The following is a 12,482-nucleotide window of genomic DNA, read 5'->3' on the forward strand; positions in this document are numbered from 1 at the left end:
AAAAATAGGACCGGTAATCCCTCCTCCCTCCTCCCTCCTCCCTCCAGCCCCCACCCTATCCCACCCTTCAACCACAATCAGAGAGAACACCAGCTTTCCATATGAAAACATACTAACCTCACTGGCTATTAGGAAAATGCAAATCAAAACCACAATGAGATACCATTTCACACCTACTAGAATTCCATAATCCAAAAAAAAAAAAAAAAAAAAAAAAACAGAAAACTACAAGCGCTGAAGAGGATGTGGAGAAAGAGATACACTTATTCACTGTTGGTGGGAATGGAATAATGTAGAATGGTGCAGCTGCTCTGGAAAGCAGTTTGGCAGTTCCTCAGGTAGCAAGGTATAGAATTGTCATATGATCTGGCAATCCCACTACTAGGTTTATACTCAAAAGAAATAAAAACAGGTACATACATAGACATTTGCACACTGATGTTTATAGTGACATTATTCACAATTGCCAACAGATGGAAACAGCCCAAATGTCCATCGCCTGGTAAGTGGATAAACTGTGGTATATACATACAATGGAATATTATGCAGCTGTAAGAAGGAATGAAGCCATGTTGTATGTAACAACATGGATGAACCTTGAAGACATTATGTTAAGCGAAATAAACCAGAAGCAAAAGGACAAATACTGTATGGTCTTGCTAATATGAACTAACCATAATGAGCAAACTTAGAGTTAAATTCACGAGTATGGGTTATCAGGAGATAGAAAGAGGGTAGAGATTGGGCAATTAATGCTTAAGGAGTACAGAATGTGTAATAAGGTTGCTTGTAAAGGTTTGGAAATGGATAGCACAATACTGTTTGTTAGCACAGTATTGTAAGTGTAATTAACAAAGCTGAGTGTGAGTATGGTTGAAAGATGAAGACTAGGGTCATGCATGTCACCAAAATGAAAGCTAGAGGATAAACACTGGGACTGTATAACTTAATGAAACCTAGAGTAGGTGATGATGGTGGTTAATTGTACAAATATAGGAAAGTTTTACATGAACTAGAATAAATGTATGTCACTATTACAAAGTGTTAATAATGAGGTGGTATATGGGAAAAAATATAATTAATGCAAATTGAGGTCTGTAGTTAATAGTAACACTGCAGTGGTCTTTCCTTGATTGTAACAAAGGTGCTATACTAAAGCTGAATGTCAATAATAGGGGGATATAAGAGAAGGGTATGGGATTGTTTTTGGAAGAAATGGGAATGTTCCCATATTGAATGGTGGTGGTGAATGCATAACTATGTGATTATACCAGGAGCCATTAATTGTATACTTAGGATGGATTGTATGGTGTGCGAATAAAACCATTAAAAAAACAGAATTCAAGCTTACATTTTCCATGTCCCTCACCAACCTATCTGTCTCCACTTAAAAAAAAAAAAAGTGCCATATTTATCTTTGTACCCTCAACAAAGACTCTGACACCGACACCTAGCATAGATTCATTCATTCTTTTCTTTTGTTCATTCATTTAGCAAAGTGATTGCACATCTACTTGGGTTGTGCTGTTTTGAATCTGTTACGTACCCCATAAAAAGCCATGTTTTTTAATGCAGTCTTTTGGAGGCAGACCTATTGTGGGTGGGATCTTTTGATTAGATTATTTCCATAAAGTTGAGATCCCGCCCATTCAGTGTGGATCTTTTTTTTTTCACTGTTTTATTTTTTTATTTTTTTATTTTTTTTTTATTTTTTTTTATAAGAGGGATTTATTAGGTTACAGATTTACAGTTCTAGGACCATAAAAGTGTCCAAACTAAGGCATCAACAAGAGATACCTTCACGAAAGAAAGGCTGATTGTGTCCAGAACACCTCTGTTGGCTGAGAAGGCATGTGGCTGGCCTCTGCTGGTCCTTTGCTCCCAGATTCTGGTTTCAAAATGGCTTTCCCCAAAATGTCTCTGGGCTTCTGCCTCTCTTAGCTTCTGTCTTTCATCTCCTGTGCATGGTTGCTTATTCTCCCTGGGCATTTCTTTTAAGCATCTAGTGGTTCTCTCTCTCTCTTTTATTTTTTTTTTTTAATCATCATTTTATTGAGATATATTCACATACCACGCAGTCATACAAAACAAATTGTACTTTCGATTGTTTACAGTACCATTACATAGTTGTACATTCATCACCTAAATCAATCCCTGACACCTTCATTAGCACACACACAAAAATAACAAGAATAATAATTAGAGTGAAAAAGAGCAATTGAAGTAAAAAAGAACACTGGGTACCTTTGTCTGTTTGTTTGCTTCTCCTACTTTTCTACACATTCAAAACAAAACAAAAAAAACCCCACCAGCTTTCATTTAAAGTCACCTGGGTGGGGGTCCCTACAGGGTACACCTTGAGTGTTTGATCTTGTTTCCAGGAAAGGATAAACTGCCTGGCTGGGTCCTGAGATAATATTAAGATGCATAGTCTCCCCAGATACAAAGAAATTATTTCCCTGAATGGGTGGGAGGAGTTTTGTAAGGTTGCAGCACCCCATTTAGTGCCCCCTTTGGCCTGAGTCCTCTAACCAGGGGCAGAGCGGCCCAGCATCCACCATTGTAATTGACAGTCACTCACAGTACGCTTCCCAGTCCGAACAAACGGCAACAGCCAGTTTGATTCATTGGGATTTAGAACACAATGAGAAGAGTTCTCAACTGGGGCAAAAGGAGCTTGAGTTCTAGTTTTTCCACTTCCTGGCTGTGTGACCTTGGGCAAGTCACTTTCCCTCTCTGTGTTTCCATTTTCTCATATGTAAAATGAGGATAATAGTAGCATCTGCCTCAAATGGTTGTTAGGGTTTGTTAATACATGAAAAGATTTAGAATAGTGATGTTTTCTCTGGTATACAGTAAGCACTAAATTAGGATTGACTACTGTTATTATTATTATTAGTTAATGAAGGTCAGTTAATTATTGTTATCACCCAAATACCTAGAAAACAGTAAGTCCTCAATATAGTGGTTATAATTATATTATATGGTTACTGTTTATCAATTTCCTTCCAAAAAATATTTCAGGCCCACCCCAAAGACTAGAGGTGTTTGATGCAAACCTGTACATGTGTAATAAGACCCCAAGACCACCTTGTCAGTAGAGAATGGAAGACAAACAACTCATGAGCAGCTTAGAGCTGACTGACTAAGCAGTTATTTTGTGGCGGATGATGTGAAAGCAATCATAGTACATGCTCAAAACAACCCTATGGTGTAGATACTGTTCTTACTTTCCTTCAGTTGCAGTTAAGAGAAGTTAAGTGGCTTTCCCAATGTCACATCTCTTGTTGGTACTGAAACCGCCTGGAAACCCAAGGGCCTGGTCCCAGAACCAGCACATTTAACCACTGAACTATATCGCAGGAGGAAAGGAAATACAGCCCGGGCTGAGCCAAAGAGGATGGAGCAAGGCAAGGGGTAAGACAGGTGCTGATGCAGCACAGGGCTGGGTCTGTGGAGAGACTGTCACACGCTGAGGCTGTATTCATCCCAACCAGCTGGGGCCAGAGGCCTGGGGGTGGCAGGATGGAAGCAAGACCCAGCTGGCTGGGGGCGGAGCCGAGGTGACACATAGGAAAGTGGAGCTGTCCATTCTCAGAGGAGCCAAAGGCCCACCCCCCATGACCTCTTCCTGACTGTGGAAGGACAAACAGACACCCCACAAAGCACATTCCACGAGACTTTGGAAGCATATTTTTAGTGAATAGACTTGGAATTCAAGCTGACATTTCCCATGTCCCTCACCAACCCGTCTCCACTTAAAAAAAAAAAAAGTGCCTTATTTATCTTTGTACCCTCAACAAAGAGTCTGACACCTAGAATAGATTCATTCATTCTTTTCTTTTGTTCATTCATTTAGCAAACAGTGATTGCATATCTACTTGGGTTGTGCTGGTTTGAATCTGTTATGTACCCCATAAAAAGCCACATTTTTTAATACAGTCTTATGGGGGCAGACCTATTGTGGGTGGGATCTTTTGATTAGGTTGTTTCCATGGAGATGTGACCCACCCAATTGTGGGTGGGACCCTTTGATTAGATTATTTCCATAAAGATGAGATCCTGCCCATTCAGTGTGGATCTTAATTAGTTTACTGGAGTCCTTATCAGAGCTCAGAGGTAACACAGACCCAGATGTTTGGAGATGCTAAACAGGGGATGAAGGCCAGAGTTTGCCCCAGAGAAGCTAAGTGAGAATCTACAGACACTTAAGGAGGAAGCCACTAGAATAAGAAGCTGAAAACAATGCAACCCAGGAGCGAAGGATCAGCAGACGCCAGCCACGTGTCTTTCTAGCTGACAGAGGTGTTCTGGATGCCATTGGCCTTTCTTCAGTGAAGGTATTCTATTGTTGATGCCTTACTTTGGGCACATTTATGGCTTGCGAACTGTAAATTTGTGAACTAATAAATCCCCCTTATAAAAACCAATCCATTTCTGGTATTTTGCATTTTGGCAGCTTTAGCAAACAGGAACATGAGTAAATACCCCAGGCTAGAAGGGCTGGATCTCATGGCAGGTGTGAATTTAACTCTTTAAGAAACTGCCAGAGTTTGATCCAGGGAAGCTTCCAAGATGACGGATTAGGAGAGACAGAGCAGGATTCTCCTCCTTGAAAAACACTAAATAAAGGACAGAATGTGCTCCAGAACAGCAGTTCCAGGGTTCCACCACCTGAGCAAGGACTTACACCCATGGTAAGTGCCTACTTAGAGAAACTGAGAGGCTGCATTCAAGACACATGAGTGTCCGGCCTGGAACACTGCTGAGCCAGCTGACAGCACAGAGGGAAGTAGTCTTCCACATCCTGGCATCCCCCAAGGTACTAGGCTCAGGGGATAACCTTTCAAATACCCAGAGCCGGGAGCCCTGTGCCAGAGACTGGTGGTTCGAGTGGGCAGACGACCATGGAAGGGGGTGGTTTATCACACCCGGTGCAGCCTTCTTTGCAGTTGCTAGGGAGATGGACTTTTGCAGCACCAGGGCTGGGACTTTGCAGTTTGCTGGAAGATAACTTTTTACAGCCCAGCAGTCGGGAGTTTCCTTGAGGGAATTCAGGATTTGGTGGGCTTGTGTTGGCATACACTCTTCCTCCAGAGGCCTGTGGTGTGCACAGCATAGAGACAGGGGTGCTGCATGGAAGTGCCAGGAGCCCTCTCCCAAACCCAGGGGCTCATGAGCACATGACAGGGAGCTACAGTGGGCCATTTGAGCTGGAAGGTGAAATGCGAGCTCTGCAGCTCCAGAATACTCCACCCGCAGACCTGGAAATGGCCAGGACTACTGTGTCCTGGAGTGGACTTCTTGCCAAACTGTGCAGGGCATGCCCCCCACCCATAGGACTGACAGTCTCCAGTGCACACAGAAAATTGGTACATTGATTGGACCCCCATATGGTTTGGACTCCCACTCAGTAGGTAAATGAAGTTGGGGAGAACTGACTAAAGGGTAAAAGGTGGCTCAGGAGTGCCATCTGTTGATAGGTCAGGAAAGTGCATGCCACCAAGTTGTAGCTCTGTCAAATTATAGATAAATGTTCTAATAATCCTGCATACTCTAAAAGAGCCCTATCAAGATAAGCAAATGGCAAGAGGCCAAACACAACAGAAAATTACGAAGCATATGAAAAAACTAGAAGATATGGATAACCCAAATGTCCAAATGAAAAACCCAGAAGAGGCACAGAACCTGGAGAAATTAATCGAAGAAGTACACACAAGCATTAATATTATGGCTCAGGATATAAAGGACATAAAGAAGACTCTAGACGAGCACAAAAAAATTTGCAAGAGTAAATAAAAAAATAGCAGAGCTTATGGAAATAAAAGATACTGTTGATCAAGGTAAAAACATTCTCAAGACACAACACTAGAGTTGAAGAGGTAGAGGACTGAATTAGTGAACTTAAAGATAGGGTGGTGGAAACTGAAAGCACAAAAGAACAAATGGTGAAAAAAATTGAAAAATTTGAAATGGATCTCAGGGAAATGATGCACAATATGAAGCACATAAATATAAGAATTATTGGTGTCCCAGAAGGGGAAGAAAAGAGAAAAGGTTCTGGAGGAGTATTAAAAGATATTGTTGGGCAAAATTTCCCAACCCTTCTGTTCTAGTTTGCTAATGCTGCCGGAATGCAAAACACCAGAGATGGATTGGCTTTTATAAAATGGGGTTTATTTGATTACACAGTTACAGTCTTAAGGCCATAAAGTGTCCAAGGTAACATATCAGCAATCAAGTACCTTCACTAGGAGGATGGCCAATGGTGTCCGGAAAACCTCTGTTAGCTGGGAAGGCACATGGCTGGCATCTGCTCCAAAGTTCTGGTTTCAAAATGGCTTTCTCCCAGGATGTTCCTCTCTAGGCTGCAGTTCCTCAAAAATGTCACTCTCAGTTGCTCTTGGAGTGTTTTCCTCTCTTAGCTTCTCTGGAGCAAAAGTCTGCTTTCAACAGCCGTCCTCAAACTGTCTCTCATCTGTAGCTCCTGTGCATTCTTCAAAGAGTCCCTCTTGGCTGTGGCAAGCTCCCTCCTTCTGTCTGAGCTTATATACTGCTCTAGTAATCAAGACCCACCCTGAATGGGTGGGGCCACCCCTCCATGGAAATTATCTCATCAGAGTTATCACCTACAGTTTGGTGGGTCACATCTCCATGGAAATGCTCAAAGGATTCCAATCCAATCAGCACTAAAACATCTGCCCCACAAAATTCCATCAAAGTACATGGCTTTTTCTGGGGGACATAATACCTTCAAACCAGCACACCTTCTAAACGACATAAATATGCAAATCAAAGATGCCCGATGAACTCCAAATAGAATAAATCCAAATAAACCCACTCCCAGACATATCCTGATTGGATTGTCAAATGCTGAACAGAAGGAGAAGTTCTGAAAGCAGCAAGAGAGAAGTGATTCACCACATTCAAGGGAAACAATATAAGATTGAGGACTGACTATTGAGTGGGCACCATGGAGGTGAGAAGGCAGTGATACATTTAAAATTCTGAAGGAAAAATTGCTGGGTAAAGAATTCTTTACCCAGCAAAACTCTCCTTCAATTGAAGGAGAGTTTAAAATTTTCACAGACAAACAAATGCTGAGTGAATTTGTTAACAAGAGACTTGCCCTACAAGAGCTACTAAGGGGAGCTCTACTGACTGCAAAAAAAAAAAAAAAAAAAAAAAAAGAAAAGGAAGGAGAGAGAGATCTGGAGAAGGGCACAGAAATGAAATGTTTTAGTAAGAGTACCTTAAAGGAAATAAAGAGAGAGAGAGTAAAAATTGATCTGACATGTGGCCTTCTCTCTCTAACTAAGCCACTTTGGCAGGTGATCTCACTGTCCTCCCCCCTACATGGGATCTGACTCCCAGGAGTGTAAATCTCCCTGGCAATGCAGGATATGACTCCCGGGGATGAATCTGGGCCAAGCATCATGGGACTGAGAACATCTTCTTCACCAAAAGGGGGATGCAAAATGAAACAAAATAAAGCTTCAGTGGCTGAGAGACTTCAAATGAACTCGAGAGGTCACTCTGGTGAACATTCCTACACACTATATAGATAACACTTTTTAGGTTTTATTATACTGGAATAGCTAGAAGTAAATACCTGAAACTACCAAACTCCAATTCAGTAGCCTTGACTCTTGAAGATGATTGTATAACAATGTAGCTTACAAGGGGTGACAGTGTGACTGTGAAAACCTTGTGGATCGCACCGCCTTTATCCAGTGTATGGATAGATGAGTAGAAAAATGAGGACAAAACCTAAATGAAAAATAGGGTGGGATGGGGGGATGATTTGGGTGTTTTTTTTTTTTTATTCTTATTTTTTATTCTTATTCTAATTCTTTCTGATGTAAGGAGAATGTTCAAAAATAGATTGGGGTGATGAATGCACAATTATAAGACGGTACTGTGAACAGTTGATTGTACACCATGGATGACTGTATGGCATGTGAATATATCTCAATAAAACTGAATTAAAAAAAAATTGATCTGACAAGTAAAAACCAAAGGATAAAATGGTTGATTTAAGAAAAGCCTTCACAGTAGTAACATTGAATGTGAATGGATTAAACTCCCCAATTAAAAGATATAGACTGGCAGAATGGATTTAAAAATATGACCCATCAATATGTTGTCTTCAAGAGACTCATCTTAGATCAGTGACACAAAGAAATTGAAAGTGAAAGCATGGAAGAAAATATTCCATGCAAACTACAGCCAAAAGAAAGCAGGGGTAGAAACACTAATTTCAGATAAAATAGACTTTAAGTGCAAGGATGCCATAGAAGAGCAATATATACTAATGAAAGGGACAATTCACCAAGAAGAAATAATAATCATAAACGTTTATGCACCCAGTCAAGGTGCTCCAAAATATATGAGATAAACATTGGCAAAACTGAAGGAAGCAATAGATGTTTCCACAATAGTTGTGGGAGACTTCAATATGACACCCTTTCCTATAGATAGATAATCTAGACAGAAGACCAATAAGGAGATTGGGAACTTAAAGTGATAAATGAATTAGAATTAATGAGTATATAGAGAACATTACAGCCCAAATTACCAGGATATACATTCTTCTCTAGTGCTCATGGAACTTTCTCCAGGATAGATCATATGCTGGGGCATAAAACAAGCCTCAATAAATTTTAAAAGATTAAAAGTATTCAAAATACAGTCTCTGACCATAATGGAATACAACTAGAAGTTAATAACTATCAAAGAGCCGGAACACTCACAAATATCTGGAGGTTAAACAGCATACTCCTGAACAAACAGCGGATCAAAGGAGAAATTGCAAGAGAAATTGCTAACTATCTAGAGACAAATGAAAATGAGAACACAACATAAAAAAATTTATGGGATGCAGCGAAGGCGGCATTGAGAAGGAAATTTATAGCTCTAAGTGCATATATTAAAAAGGAAGAAGAGCTAAAACCAAAAAACTAATGGAATAACTGAAGAAGCTAGAAAATGATCACCAAACTAATCCTAAAGCAAGTAGAGGAAAAGAAATAACAAGAATTAAGGCAGAAATAAATGATATGGAAAAAAAAATGAGAGAATAAATAAAACCAAAAGTTGGTTCTTTGAGAAGATCAACAAGATTGACAAACCCTTAGCTAGACTGAAAGAGTAAAAAAGAAAGAAGACCCAAATAAACAAAATAATAAATGAGAAGGGGGATATTACTACAGATCTGAAGAAATAAAAAATATCATATGAGGACACTATGAACAACTCTATGCCAACAAACTAGAAAATGACAAGGAAATGAATAATTTCCTGGAAACACACGAACAGCCAGAGAAATTCAGCAAGAAAAAGAAATAAATGGCATCTGTGATGGTTGGGTTCATGTGTCAACTTGGCCATGTGATGGTACCCAGGTGTCTGGTCAAGCAAGCACTGGCCTAACCTTTACCACAAGGACAATTGTGGCTGGTTAACAAACAAGAAAGCTGGTTGATTAAATCGTCAGTCAATTGGCTACAGCTTTGACTGATTACATCAGTGAAGGGTGTGTCTTCCACAATGAGAGAATGCCAGCAGCTAGATTTTATCCACTCAGTTGAAGACTTTCAAGTGAGACAGACAGGACCTTCACTTCTTCTTTGGCTGACCAGCTAAGTGTTTCCTGAGGAGTTAATTGAAGTTGCAGTTTGCTGCCTGAGGAGTTCATTGAACATCTTCACTGGAGTTGCCAGCCTGCTGCCTGCCCTATGGAATTTGGACTTGTGCATCCCCGCAGTTTGTGAGACACTTTTATAAATCTTATATTTATAGATACCTCTTGTTGATTCTGTCTCCCTAGAGAATCCTAACTAATACAGTATCCAAATTGGAAAGGAAGAAGCAAAACTCTCATTATTTGCAGATGATATGATCTTATACTTGGAAAACCTTGCAAAATCTATGACACACCTACTTGAGCTAATAAACAAATTTGGCAAAGTGTTGGGATATAAGATTAATACACGTAAGTCAGTAATGTTTCTGTACATTAGAAATGATATAACTGAAGAGACATTCAAGAAAAAGATTCCATTCTCAATAGCAACTAAAAAAATTAAGTACCTAGGAATAAACTTAACCAAGGATGTAAAAAACCTCTACACAGAAAAATATATAACTCTACTAAAAGAAACAGAAGGCGATCTACAGAGATGGAGAGATATTCCATGTTCATGGATAGGAAGGCTTAGCATAGTTAATATGTCAATTCTACACAAACTGACCTATAGACTTAATGCAATTCCCATCAAAATTCCAACAATCTACTTTGCAGACTTGGAAAAGCTAGTCATCAAATTTATTTGGAAGAAAGATGACTTGAATTGCTAAAAATATTCTAAAAAAGAAAGGGGGTGGGGAGGACATACACTGCCTGACTTTGAAGCTTACTATAAAGCCACAGTAGTCAAATAGCATAGTATTTGCACAAAGATAGACATATTGATGAATGGAATCAAATTGAGAATTCGGAAATAGACCCCCAGATCTATGGTCGACTAATTTTTGATTAGGCTCCAAAATCCACTGAATAGGGACATAACAGCCTCTTCAACAAATGAGGCTGGGAGAATTGGATATCTATATCTAAAGAATGAAAGAGGACCCCTACCTCACACCCTATACAAAAGTTAATTCAGCATGAATCAAAGATCTCAATATGAGAGACCGCACCATTAATGTAGGGAAAGATCTTCAAGACCTAGTATTAGGAGATCGCTTTTCAGCCCTTACACCTAAAGCACAAGCAATGAAAGAAAAAATAGATAAATGGGAACGCCTCAGAATAAAAAGTCTCTGTACCTCTTTACTTTTTTGAATTTGTCAAAAAGGTAAAGAGACAGCCAACTCAATGGTAGAAAATGTTTGGAAACTATCTATCTGATAAAAGACTGATATCTTGTATATATAAAGAAACTTACAGCTAAATGACCTTAATACAAATAGCCCAATTATAAAATGGGCAAAAGATATGGAAAGACATTTCTCCGAAGAGGAAATACAAATGGCTAAAAAACACATGTAAAAATGTTCATCTTCACTAATTATTAGGGAGATGCAAATCAAGACCACAATGAGGTATCATGTCACAGCAATAAGAATGGCTGTCATTAAGCAAACAGGAAACAACAAATGCTGGCGAGGATGTGGAGAAATTGGAACATTTATTCATTGCTGGTGGGACTGTATAATGGTTCAGCTACTCTGGAAGACGGTTTGGTGGTTCCTAAGAAAACTAGGTATTGAGTTATCCTATGATCCTGCAATTTCACTTCTCGGTATTTACCCAGAGGCCCTGAAAGCAGTGATAACGAACAGATATCTGCACACCGATGTTCCTAGCGGCATTGTTCACAATTGCCAAGAAATGGAAACAACCTAAATGTCCTACATCAGATGAGTGGATAAATGAACTGTGGTACATACACATGATGGAATACTACACAGCAGTGAGGAGGAACGAGGTCGTGAAGCATATGACAACATGGATGAAACTTGCAGACATAAAGTTGACTGAAATATGTCAGTTACAAAAGGAGAGACATTTTATGTTACCACTAATGTGAACTCTGTGAAAAATGTAAAACAAGTGCATTGTATTGTAGAATATAGGGGACCTAGAGATAGACAGCAGCTAGTGAAGGGGGAATGATAATCTAATAAGAACAGATAAATTATTGAGGGTAATCTTAATGATATGGGAATGCTCAGGAATGACTATGGTTTGTTTATTTTCTTATGGTATGGTAGGAGCATATTGGAAATGAAGATATTTCAGAATATTTGTTTTTCTTCTTTGCTATGTTTTATTTGGAAATGTTTGTTTTTTATTTTTTGATAAATAAAGTTAATTAAAAAAAGATATAGAAACCACTAATCTGTTTTCCAAGGTGGTTGTGTCCCCCGATTTTTTTTTCTTCATAGCACTCATCAATCTCTGAAGGTATTGCCCTATCAATAAATTTGTGTATGGCCTGCCCCTCCCTCCCCTGACTAGACTGTAACCCCAGAGGGCCCTCGTCCTCAGCACTTAGCCCTGTGCTGTTCAGAGAGACCCCAACTGAACCACCATATCTGGGACCGCTTCATGTTCGGTCAACGCTGTTGGCGAAGTAAACGGTGGATTGAGAAGCCGCAGCTGTTTCTTTCCTGTGGTTTCTTGTATCCTTTAGATAAAGCATTTTGGGGGGCCCTGCCTTGCATGCTCCCAGCAGAGTGACCGTGGGCAAGTGGCTGAGCCCCTGGCTAGAGGTGGGGTCACTTGATCAATTGCTTAGTGAGTCCAGCTCAGCTCCTGGGCACTTCCCAAGTGCTCGGCAAGCTGCAGCCGACAGCTGCTGTTTAAACCCTGTGGTGTCTTTCTGCAGCCCACAGCATCCGCCAGCACTGTCACAGGCAGTTGTTATGAGAGAACTGCCTGTGGAATTGGAGAGAAGGGGAAGGCCCATGGGACG

The sequence above is a fragment of the Choloepus didactylus genome, chromosome 2 (genome assembly GCF_015220235.1).
Source record: "Choloepus didactylus isolate mChoDid1 chromosome 2, mChoDid1.pri, whole genome shotgun sequence".
In the NCBI taxonomy this organism is placed as follows: domain Eukaryota; kingdom Metazoa; phylum Chordata; class Mammalia; order Pilosa; family Megalonychidae; genus Choloepus; species Choloepus didactylus.